Source organism: Bison bison, unplaced genomic scaffold (genome assembly GCF_000754665.1).
Source record: "Bison bison bison isolate TAMUID 2011002044 unplaced genomic scaffold, Bison_UMD1.0 scf7180017864341, whole genome shotgun sequence".
Lineage (NCBI taxonomy): Eukaryota > Metazoa > Chordata > Mammalia > Artiodactyla > Bovidae > Bison > Bison bison.
The window spans coordinates 3,692,090-3,704,677 of NW_011494913.1; positions in this window are offsets into that span (position 1 = coordinate 3,692,090).

The window sequence follows — 12,588 nt, forward strand, 5'->3', positions numbered from 1 at the left end:
ACTTTTGTACAACTGCTTGCAAAATTTACATTCTGACATTTACAGTTTCTGAAATACATCAATACTTGATTGTTTCAAAACCAACTCTTAAATAGCTTTATTCTAATGGAAGTTATAACAGGTCTGTGTGTTCCACAGCATGTGACTTTTATTTGGGTCAGTTTTGTCTTTTTAAAAAAATTGGCATAGCCTCTTGTTTTATCAGTTGGTTTGAAGACTCCCAGCAGAGGTGCAAGCTGCACTTACTATAATTATTTAGATGACATGGTGGTGGGTGCTAATTAAGGGGTAATTATCATCAGAGGCAAAGGCTAAGATCAAAAAGCTGAAAGTGGTGGCGAGACAATTGCAGGATCTTTCTGTAAAAGAGTACTGTGAACCCTCTGGGACCAAATGATGCCCTCACACAGCTCATTACACCGTGGCCTCGCTGGCGCTTGGCACTTAGCTGGGTCAGTGACTTTGCATGAAGCTTAAGTGGAAAAGTAAAATTTTTAAAGAAATAGCTAGTCTATGAAACTCCTTTTGAGAACTTTTGGTGCGGTAGGCATGTTAAATAATGGAACTCAATATTAAATTCTTGCTACTTTAAAGAATGACCCCCATAGTCAGAACCTGGAAGTTTCTTGGGAAAAGCAAGAATCTCTGTCCCCACCCCAACTCCCCCAAAAGCAGAATCTACACTTTAACAGGATTCCCCCAGGTGACTGGTCCACAGATTAAAGGTTAACGTGTTAGTTGCTCAGTCATGTCTGACTCTGCTACCCCATGGGCTGTAGCCCTCCAGGCTCCTCTGTCCATGGGATTTTCCAGCCAAGAATACTGGAGTGGATATCCATTCCCTTCTCCAGGAGGTCTTCCCGACCCAGGGATCCAACCTGGCTCTCCTGCATTGCAGCAGATTCTTTACCATCTGAACCACCAGGGAAGCCCCAAAGGTTAATAAGTATTGTTTTAAAGTATATCCATAGCATTTGATGGCAATCTAATTTCTTTTTCTTAGGATGGGGGAGAACATTAAGAACATACTATGCATTAGATAAAATACCAATCTCCTGAGGGAAGTCATCCCTATTCTACAAGTGAGGTAATGGAGATGTTGGCATTTGCTCGAGGTATTGTAACTAATGAGGGAATCAAACTTTTTCTTAGGCATTCGATTCACATTATTATTTACAGACCTTCTTAAATCTGATACTGCTGAAGCCCAGCTGAAGAATTGATGCTTTTGAGCTGTTGTGCTGGAGAAGACTTGAGAGTCCCTTGGACAGCAAAGAGATCAAACCAGTCAATCCTAAAAAAAAAATCAACCCTGAATATTTGTTGGAAGGACTGATGCTAAAACTTCAATACTTGGGCCACCTGATGTGAAGAGCCAACTCATTGGAAAAGACTCTGATTCTGGGAAAGATTGAGGGCAGGAGGAGAAGGGGGCGACAGAGGATGAGATGGTAGGATGACATCGCTGACTCAATGGACCTTGAGTTTGAGCAAACTCTGGGAGATGGTGAAGGACAGAAAAGCCTGGCATGCTGCAGTTGGGGTCGCATGGGGTCGCAAAGAGTTGGGCATGACTTCAGTTCAGTTGCTCAGTCGTGCCCCCATGGACTGCAGCACACCAGGCTTCCCTGTCCATCACCAACTCCCAGAGCCTACTCAAACTTGTGTCCATTGCGTCAGAGATGCCATCCAACCATCTCATCCTCTGTCATCCCCTTCTCCTCCCGCCTTCGTCCCATGAACTGTAGACCACCAAGCTCGTCTATCCATGGGATTCTCCTGGCAACAATACTGGAGTGTGTTGCCATGCCCTTCTCTGGGGGATCTTTCCAACCCAGGGATCAAACCCAGGTCTCCTGCATTGCAGGCAGATTCTTTACCATATGAGCCACCAGAGAAGCTCTTCTGGACAAGACTTAGTGAATGAATAACAAATCTGGTACGTGATTTGAAAAAATTGTACGTGTGTGCATTGAGTCTGTAGAAGTTTGCTATATGAATACTGAAAAGAGCTGTGCTAGGGCTCTCCACCCTCATATGACCCACACTAAAGACAGGTGGAGAGCTTGCTCACTCCCGGGCCCCTCCTGGGGGCAGGTCAGACTCTGGATGTGCAGGCTGGACCACCACTTTACCCTTTCCCTGCCTGGTTCCACTGAGGCAAACAAACTTGGCCATGGCCTGGAGTTCCACACCAAAGAGAGTGAACTGGACTGCGGTGTGGATAACGCAAGGACAAGCCGTTTTGTTTTATTTTTTAATTTTACTGCGTTTGGTTTCTTAGTTCCCTCAGCTTGGCCTCCTGCCCATCCCCATCCCCTGGGTCGGTTCTCTTCACTTCATTTGAATCTGCTCACATACACACCCAGTAGGTGTTTTTCTCTTTGCTGTTATGCTTCTATGCAAAGCTCTTAGATGTCTGCTTTTTGTTTTCCATTAACTCTCATACGTATTCCAGAAACTGAAATGGACCTGAGCTAAGCGTGTACCCTTTGATGCTGCGGGCTGTCCTTTGTGCCGCCTCTAGCGGAGGACAGCATCCTTGCTACCTTGAGTTGCACTCAGATGGACTCTAGCTGAAAAGAGAAAATCCCACAAAGAAAACTAACAGAAGAATCCGTTCTGCCACTGTTGTCGTGCCTTTGTTTCAGCCCTGGCATAGGAACTGTCCAAACTGGAGTTGCCAAATAGAGCTGTGCAGTCTTTTTCTGATAATGTGTAGTAAAATGTATTACAATTTATACAATTCAGAGAACTACACACATTGGCTGGAGGAAATTTTTCCTTTTCACAGAATGTGGAATAAAATTATCTTAATAAATCGTACACTTAACATATCAGTGTGTGACACAACTGTGTCACAAGCTGTGGGGCCAACCCTGCCTTTATCACTGATCCTCCCCAACACTTCTCTCTGTTCTGTGAATACTGGGCTGATAGGCCTTTTCAACTAATCTCCCCCTGACCAGCCTATTTTAAATTGTGACACACCTGTTCTCAAATGTTCCCTATTTCCCCCTTATTTTTCTTTAGGGCATTTATCTCCTCATCCAACGTATCACATATTTTGTATATTTTCTCTATGAGGGCATGGATCTTTGCTGAGTAAATAGCCCCATTTCTTTCTTTCTTTTGTGTAAGATTATATCCTGAAAGGAAAGTGACTTGAAACTAACAACAGTTTCATATAAACTGTGACTCTCTAAGTTGTTCACTGAGTTTTCCCAAGGGGAAGGGGGCTGCTTTCTGGAGCTACCTTTTGTTCTTGCTTTGGATAGGTTTTCATTTTGAGAACTGAGATGATGAATACTACTATAATCCCAATTACCTTGTTTTCTGGGATAATTGGAATATGTTCTCGGGAGGTGGTGACATCCTTTGGGGAATAAACTGCTGTCTAGGTAATTGAAAGACAAAGCAAGGGAAATTCTTTGGGGACAGGCTGCCTGATGAGGATTGGTATCCAGCCATCTCTCAAGGACTGGCTATTTGACCCTTGTCTAGAAACAGCCCTCTTCTCCCCAGGATCCTCTCCCCAAATGCTCTATGATACCCCTCCCCTCAAAAAAAAAAAAAAAAAAAAGCCTCCTGGTGCTTTCCATCATCAAAACTAAAATCCCAAATCCTTACCATGGCCTGTAAGGCCCTGCATGATCTGGCCCCTGAGTACCCCTCTCCCTTCCCACTTTGCCAAGCCTGCCTCTGTCTACAACTAGAACCTGCCAAACCAGCTCCTGCCCCAGGGTCTCCATGCAGCTCTTCCCTCCACTGGTCCTGGAGATAAGCACAGGGCTCCCTCCCTGGCCTCTGCCTCTCTCAGGGCTTGGCTCCCGTGTCTCCTCTGTAGGACCTACCCTGCCCTACTGTCCTACCCTGTGCTGCTTGGTTTAAACCCCTCACCCTGCCATCCCCCACTCCATATCCTTTCCCTCTTGTCTTTCTCTGTAAAGGTCATGTTTGTTTTACATATTAACTTGTTTATTCATTTCCTTCCACTAGAATATAAACTCTATGAGGATAGGGATTGTTGACTTTTGTTCAACAATTATTGTAGTTGAACAATGATACCTCACACAGAGAAAGCATGCTGAAAATATTTGTGGACTAAATACCTCATAAATTATGTTGAAGTCTTCTATATCTTTACTTATTTTTTATGTACTTGACCTATCAATAATTGCAAAAGTTACTTTGAAACCTCTCATGGTAAGAGGAATTTTGTCAAGGTTTTTCTACAATTCTACTTTTTTTTATATATATTTTGAGGATATTTTATTGGGCACAGACAAGTTCAGCATTGTTATAACTTCCTGGTGGTGTTGAAAGCTTTAAGTAATATGGGAGATGAATTGCCAAAATTGCCTGAATTTTCCATCCCTCCCTATACACATACCTCTCACGATGTGACTTTGCAGCTCCTCCCAGAATCTGGGCTGGCCTTGTAACTTGCCTCTGCCAAAAGAATGTGGCAGAAGTGATAAATAGTTCTGAGCCTGAGCCTTCAGAAACCTTGAATGCTTCCACATTTTCTCTTGGATCCCTGCCTCCACCATGAGAACAGGCCTGGGCTAGCCTGCTAGAGGATGAGAAGACATATGGAAAAGAGCTGAGGTCATCCTACACCAGTCAACAGCTAGCAGATCCCAAACAGGCAAGCCCAATCAGAATCAGCATAGCCACCCACCTGACCTGCAGCTACTCAGAGTTGCATACGTGAGCCCACCTAGGACCAGACAAACTGCCCAGCTGACTTACAGACTCATGAGCAATAATAACTAGTTATTAAGCCTGTGAATTTTGAAGTGGTTTGTTATACAGTATTATTGTGTCAATAGATAATTGATGGTTAATGCCTCCTCATTTGGGTCTCAGCCCCGGAACAGCTTTCTCGACTACCCTGGCAATCTAAGTCTGCTTCCCAGTCTCTGTATGATATGTGCTCAGTCTCTCAGTCGTGTTCAACTCTTTGCGACCCTATGGACTATAGCTTGCAAGGCTCCTCTGTCCATTAGATTTCCAGGCAAGAATACAGGAGTGGGGTGCCATTTCCTCCTCCAGGGTCTTCCCAACCCAGGGATGGAACCAGTCTGTTAATGCTCCTGCATTGGTGGGCAGATTCTTTACTACTAGTGCCTCCTGGGAAGCCCCAGTATAATAGAGGTGTGTTATTTTCTCAATAACGCTTGCTGCCTTCCAGAATGATTTGTTGACTTCTTTACTGTCTGTTTCCCACACTAGACTGTCAATGGTGTGATGTCAGAGACCTTGTCCACTCTATTTCTCTGCTCCGTCCTCAGCACCCTAGCACAGTTCTTCACTGTCCAGCTGTGTGTGGCCACTGAACACTGGAAACATGTTCAGTCCAACCTGAGATGTGCTGGAAATATAAAACACTGGGTTTTGGAGGCATAGTACAAAAAAGTATATAAAGTATCTCAATTTTTATATCGATAAAATGTTGAAATGAAAATATTTTAAATATGCTGTGTTAGGTAGAATTTGTTATTAAAGTTAATTAATTTCCTTTTTACCTTTTTAAATATAGCTATTAGAAAAAGTAAATTTGTGCCTTGCACTGTATTTCTTTTGGACAGACAGAATCTATAGAAGTTGCTATAAAAGTTCAGTAAATATTTATTGAAGAAAAATGTAAAAAAATATATTTATGAAAAGAAATGAGCTATCAAGCAACAAAAAGACATGGAAGAACCTTAAATACATATTACAAAGAGAAAGAAGCCAGTTTGAAAAGTCCATATACCGCTTAACTCCAACTATATGACATTCTGGAAAAGCAAGATGAGTTGAGATAGAGTGATTGCCAAGAGATTTACAGGGAGGGAGGAGGAGTAATGAATGAGTGAAGCAGGAGATTTTTTCAGGTTAGCCAAAATGATTCTATATGATACCGTAATGGTGTGTACATGATATTATGCATGTGTCAAAACCCATAGAACCATAAAACACACGAACACTAATGTACACTTGAGACTTTAGTTAACAATGTATAGAGAAAAAAAAACAATGTATCGATATTGGTTCATTAATTGTAACAAACACACCATGCTAATGCAAGACAATAAAAAACTGGGGGTGGGAAGAGAGGTATGTGGGAATTCTCTGTATTATATGCTCAATTTTTCTGTGAACCTAAAACTGTTCTAAAAAAAAAATTAAAAAAATGAATTCACACACAGCCACCAGAGTGATAATTTGTAAAACATAAATGGAATAAACCACTTACCTCTTTTTACAAACTTTTGGTGGCTCCCCACTGTCTACCAGAAGTGAGTTCACATCCATTGGTATTTGCAGTGACATTGACTGCACCTCCCATTCTGCTTCCTCTTCTCTCTACCTGTATCACTACTCAAGGATTGCAAGCCTTCACTGCAAAACTCACTCAGTCCCCTCTGCCTGAAAAGTCTTTCTTCCTCTCCATTTGTGAAACCCTATCATGAATCACATACTGTCTCATATAAGTCAATCATTCTTTATCTCATGTTTCCCTAGTTCTAAATTAAAAGTAGATACAGAAAACTAGGTATGTGGAGTTTGGGCAGTTTCAAAGTTTTGTGCCTCTTTCTAGTAAGTTTAGAAAATGGACATAATGGATATATGTATTAATCTTGGAAGTGTTGAAAAAGAATTCTGACAGCCACAGGTGGACTAGAGATTAATATCCTTGAGATGGAAACAGTGGAAGCAAAACAAGGCTATTGAATGTCAGTGAAGATCTGCTTGGGCTCACCTCCTAGGTAGGAGGCAGTGGGATACCCTGTTGGGAGCAGGATCCATCCCAAACTGTAGGTGGTGTTAGCTGACTGTCTGGCTACAGTGACAGGAGACAGGCCTTTGGGTTGTCACCTGCTCTGAAAGTCAATCTGTCTCTGACTGCTGCTCACCCAAGCTAGGATGCCAGGGTGACTGGGTTTCATGTATTTCACTTGCAGGGCAGATGATAGCATAGTAGTGACATTACCATCTCTACTATCACACAGTAGAACCTCAGTAGAGTGTGTTGGAGAAGGAAATGGCGACCCACTCCAATACTCTTGCCTGGAAAACCCCATGGGCGGAGGAGCCTGGTAGGCTACAGTCCATGGGGTCTCGAAGAGTCAGACATGACTAAGCGACTTCACTTTCACTTTTCATTTTTACGCATCGGAGAAGGAGATGGCAACCCACTCCAGTGTTCTTGCCTGGAGAAACCCAGGGACGGGGGAGCCTGGTGGGCTGCCGTCTATGGGGTTGCACAGAGTCGGACATGACTGAAGCAACTTAGCAGCAGCTTAGTAGAGTGTGTGAGAAAACAAGTGAGCGGGGCTTCCAGGTGCAGAGTTTACAATGCAGATTTCCCTACCTCTCCTTTTCAGGGATTTTGGTTCTATTATCCAACCACTATGCTGATGGGAAACTTAATGATTTGCCCAAGGTCACCCAGCTACTTAGGTGTCTTTCTCCAAAGGTCACAGGCATGAAGCATGTACTATCCTGGGCCCTTCATATCAGGCCACGAAGAGGAATGCCATTCCTTTGCTGTCATTTTAAGCCAGAGGTCCAGGCCTACCTGGAGAAGAAAGAATCTGGTTGAGATTTTGGAGGTGTTTAGAGGAAGAGGCCAGGTTGAAGTCAGGAAAGGAGTAGTCCTTGAAGGAAGATACAACAAATCTAGGAGACCCTAGGAGATATGTATCTGTGAACCCTGAGGGTCAAGGGGCAGACAGGTGTCTATAAGACCAGGCTTATTCACTAGTTTGGGGCCACTATGCCTAATGTTAACCAGGTGATATACAGTCTCTTCCCACCTTGTCCACTGGGTCCTCTGACACCGTCCAAATGCTATTGCTGGGACAGAGAGTGGGCTCCTCTGTTCTACACTGTTCCTCTTCCCTTCCCTGTGTCCCTCAGCTGGCCAGGGAATCCACAGCTTGAGGCAGAAGAAATGCAGGAATTGGGGTTTCTAATGCGTAAGCAATGCTTATGAATAACCAGGACCGGGATTTCTTCTGGTGACAAACTCCAGCTCTTGGGTGGGAGGCCTCCTACTCCCTATCTACCCTAACCTGGCCGGCCCATAGTTTGGGCAGCTCTGAGAGTCTCTGGGCTGAGCGGCCTCTCCCAGGAGTGTGGGAGCTAATTCTTTCTTTTGTGTGACTTGCTTCATTATGTATGAGTGTTGTTGGCTCCCAGAGTTGAAAAACGGATCATTCCTCTGTGGGTTTTCCCAGCTTGAGGGGAAAGCAAAGCCTTTGAAAGACCAGGTGGCGCTTGCTTCATCAGTTAAAGAGTGTTGGAGTTAGGGAACTGTGGGGGCCTGGCAGCGTTCTAGGCCCACAGTAGCACCCCGGTGACTTCTACAGCCCCTCTCCAGCACACACGAGCCCCCAGCCCTTGGAGTCATACCTGTACAATTGGAGCCCCCATTTCCTATGCACCTGCCCCAGTTTGCTCTCACCTGGAGAGGACGAGTGGGAGTAAGTGATATACCCGTCCTAGAAAGAAGTGCGTCGATGACTTGAGTCACCTCATCACAAAGTAATCCATGAGAAGGGTACGAACAGTGACTGGCAGAGTGTCGGTGCTGCCCGAGTGTTCGCGGGTACCATTATCATCGCTAGCAGCTGGGCTAAGCAACGAACCCAATTTGATGTTACTTTGGCAATAACCCGATAACTATCGAACGTGAGGAGGGAGACATAGGCCAAGACTTTTAAAAAGCACCGGTTGTGACAACCCTCTGTGTCCTCCTGGTGCGGAGGCCAGACTTGTTAGGCTCAGGCCTACGGGCCAAAGACACACACCCTCGCGGTGATCTGCTGTTACCCGACGACCGCGGGAATTCCAGCGGCGGCTCGGCGGCTGAGCCTCGGGAGCGGATCCTGCCTGGCAACGCGTGGGCGGGGCCGAAGCTTGGCTCCGCCCTAGCACGGCCCCGCCCCGCCCCGCCCTCTACCTGTGGCCTGGATTCCTCCCAGTGCCGCTGGGGCCCTCAGCCTGAAGGGTGCAAATAAGGGTCTGTAGATTAGGAAAACGTCTCTCTCCTGGAATCGGTGCACAAAGGAGTCTTTCTAAAGCGACTGGCGAGGCTGTGTAATAATCTACCGGCGTTTGTCCTCGTACACCTGCCTCTCTCTGAAACCAACAAGTGTTTACCCGGTTCCCACCCAAGTCAAATGCTGGTTTGTTTATTAAGCCCAGAGGCTTCAGCCTTCTTTTAAGGAAACTGATCCAGTCCTAGAGGGAAGCTTCAAAACATTAACATTTCAAATGAATGCGCTCCGGAGTTGTGGGGAAGGGATGCGGAGTGGGGGCAGGATTCCTCGGGCAGCTTCTCTCCCGGGGCTCCGCTTCGCCGGGAACAAGGCCTGGTATTTACAATACAGAAGGCACCGCTTGGGGCCGCCTTTGTTGTGCAGATGACCTTGCGGGCACTTCCTGGACTGATCGATGGCCCAGTGTGTACGCGAGGCTACTCGGCAGTGGCCCGGGGACCAAAGGGGGGTGATGAACCAAGGAGGGTCCTTGGGCTCCGGTGGGCCTTTGCTCTAGCACACCGGCTCTGCTGACCCACGCGCTGCTCGGGAGCCGCTGGGGACCGGCTAGCAGCGGCAGGATTGGCCCCTCCACCCCCACTTGGGCTTTGATCTCCTTATCTGAGGATTTTGAGTCCAAAAGGGCTTAGCAAGGACGGGCATCGTGCCAGCTCGGATGAAGTGGACACCCGCGCCTCCGTGCCTACCGCCCGCAGCGTCCTATCCAGGTGCGGCCTGTGAGGCTCGAGATGGAAGTGTGGGAGCGAACTCGCGGTCTGCAGCAGGTCCTAGTAGTCAAAAGGCAACGCGCTGTGCCCATCTAGGAATGTGCCACGCTACCGGGGTCTCCACACGCTTGGCTGCTGTCACCTTCCTCCCAGACTCACAGCTGCATTGCTTTCTCAGTCCTCCCGAGACTAACCCAAAAAATCTGAGGCCTTGGCCTGTGGTCTCTTCTCTGCCCCCAAACCCTTCGGTGACCCCGACTGCATTCCACAAACTTGTATTGGCAATTATAATTAGCTGTGTGCCCTTTGGGCTTCAGGCCTTGACTTCCCTTGGGACCAGGTCTGCCCTGGACAATGAATCCGGGTCTACTGTACTCACCTTAAACTGGGCACCTCATTCTCTGGAATCAGGGAGATACCTCCAAGAGGACCCCTGGGGTTGTAGAAAAGTAAGGAGTGGTCAGTTTCAGTCAAATGAAAAGGATAATACCAGCCCCCTTTCCCCCTCCAAGAAGGGTTTTAGGAGGCCCCAGTGAGTTAGGGGCCACTCGACTTGAGGCCAGGTTGATAAACTGTAAGTTCCCATGAGAGGCAGCTTGAGTTTTAACTCGCTCTGCCCAGAAACAGCAGTGGGCCTCAACGTTTGAGCAAAGGATATATGCTCTGTTAACTGTGTTCTGGAAAATGCACATGATCTCTCAGCTTTGCACCCAGTTTCAGGGTCCAGACCACGGAATGTGTTGGGGCCCATGTGTAAGAATCTCATTCCAAAACCTTCCCAGACACCACTTCCTTATTTATTCCCTTTCTCTTGTCAAGAGGGCACACTTGTTATTCCCTTGCATGTACCTGGGCTGTCTAGCTTCAGCATCTTTGTTAGCAGTGAGCTGCCCACAGGAAAGCCACCCCTTGCAACTTTCCCACCCCTCCCACCCTCCATCACAGCCAGGGATCATCACCTCATGACTGCTACACAACTGCCTGAACCTTCTGACCTAGAGCCAGCTGCCTCCTAGCCCTTCTCTTCAGTGGGTTTGTCTCCCTATGACCAGCGCACACCTGGAACCGGGCCTTTACTTTGCTCTCTTCTGTCCCCTCTCCTCTCACCTTAGACCAGAGCTGAATGGAGGACCCCTCTGATAGCTTCACCTTTAGAGGTAATCTCCCAAATGCTGCTTTTGGTGGAGATGTCACCAAGGATGATTCAGAAGTCTCCAAAAAACACAGAAAATAATGTCAGACACTTGGCAGGACTCTTCTGCCTAGGACAAGCAGAAGGGTTGGAGAACTACTTTGGGACTTCCCAAACTGAGGGCTCTGCTAATATTCTGTGGGCTTCTCAGGCTCAGTGGAGTGGGACCATCTGCAGGATGCTGACGGAGGACTGGTGTGTGTCAGGCAGCAAGTCGGTTCAGGTTGAAAGTGAAAGTCACTCAGTCGTGCCCGACTCTTTGTGACCCCATGGACTATACAGTCCATGGAGTTCTCCAGGCCAGAATACTGGAGTGGGAAGCCATTCCCTTCTCCAGGGGATCTTCCCAACCCAGGGATCGAACCCAGGCTCTTGCATTGTGGGCAGATTCTTTACTAGCTGTGCTACCAGGGAAGCCCAAAAGCATGGGGTCTAAACGATGACAGCCATCGAGTCTGCACTCAAGCAACACACCATGAGCGGCTCTCAAGGCTTGAAATTTTTCCAGCTTCTCCCCACTCTATTAATTTCTCCTCCTTCTGTGCTCCTTTACTTTCCTCTTTGGGTACTTCCTACTGTCAAGTGTTAGTTTTATCAGTGCCCACCTGAGCCAGGCTGGTGCCCACCTGAAAGGAGGTCACCAAACAGATGATGATCAGGATGACATCCAACCCAGCTCTCAAAGGACGCCTGGAAAGGGATTCCAAGGTTGACCCTAGGAACTCAGAGTTTTTAAAAAAATTTAACGTGGGGTTTTGTTTTATTGTGCTGCTGCTGCTAAGTCACTTCAGTCATGTCCAACTCTGTGTGACCCCATAGATGGCAGCCCATCAGGCTCCCCCATCTCTGGGATTCTCCAGGCAAGAACACTGGAGTGGGTTGCCATTTCCTTCTCCAATGCATGAAAGTGAAACGTGAAAGTGAAGTCGCTCAGTCGTGTCCAACTCTTAGCGACCCCATGGACTGCAGCCCACCAGGCTCCTCCGTCCATGGGATTTTCCAGGCAAGAGTGCTGGAGTGGGGTGCCATTGCTTTCTCCTTGTTTTATTGTAGCAGGATATAAAAATCACACCTGGTTCTCAGCTCTTGGTTTCAAATACTATTCTCCAATAAAAGGAACCAGGGTCCCTTGGAGAAACAACTAATTCTAGGACTGTGGCAACAAATGTATTAATACAAGAAAAGTCTGGAGCATCTTGTAGCACGAGAAAGTAAGAAAGTGCTGAAAAACAAAGCCCCACAATTCTGGAGTGTCAAGGGGACATAGAAGCCAATTGATAGAGCTCCCATTGACTAAAGCTGGAGCAATTTGAACCGTAAAAGTAGTACTGAATGATAATCCATATAATTTATTTATATATTTTATTAAATATAAAATAATTATCCATGACTCCATGCTGATATATGTGATTGACTAAATAAGTGGGAAAGAAAAATCTCCTATGCAGAACTCCAAATAACACATGGTGCTGATGTGAATTAGCTAAATCTTGAAATTTTTTTTTTGCATAAAAGGCTGTTCCTGGATTTTATGTTGTAATCTGACCTGGGGACATACTGGGTCTGATCGCTATAGTTCAGTGTTCTCAGTTTTGACTGCAAGTTAGATGCTCTGGGAGTTGTTAAAACCTGA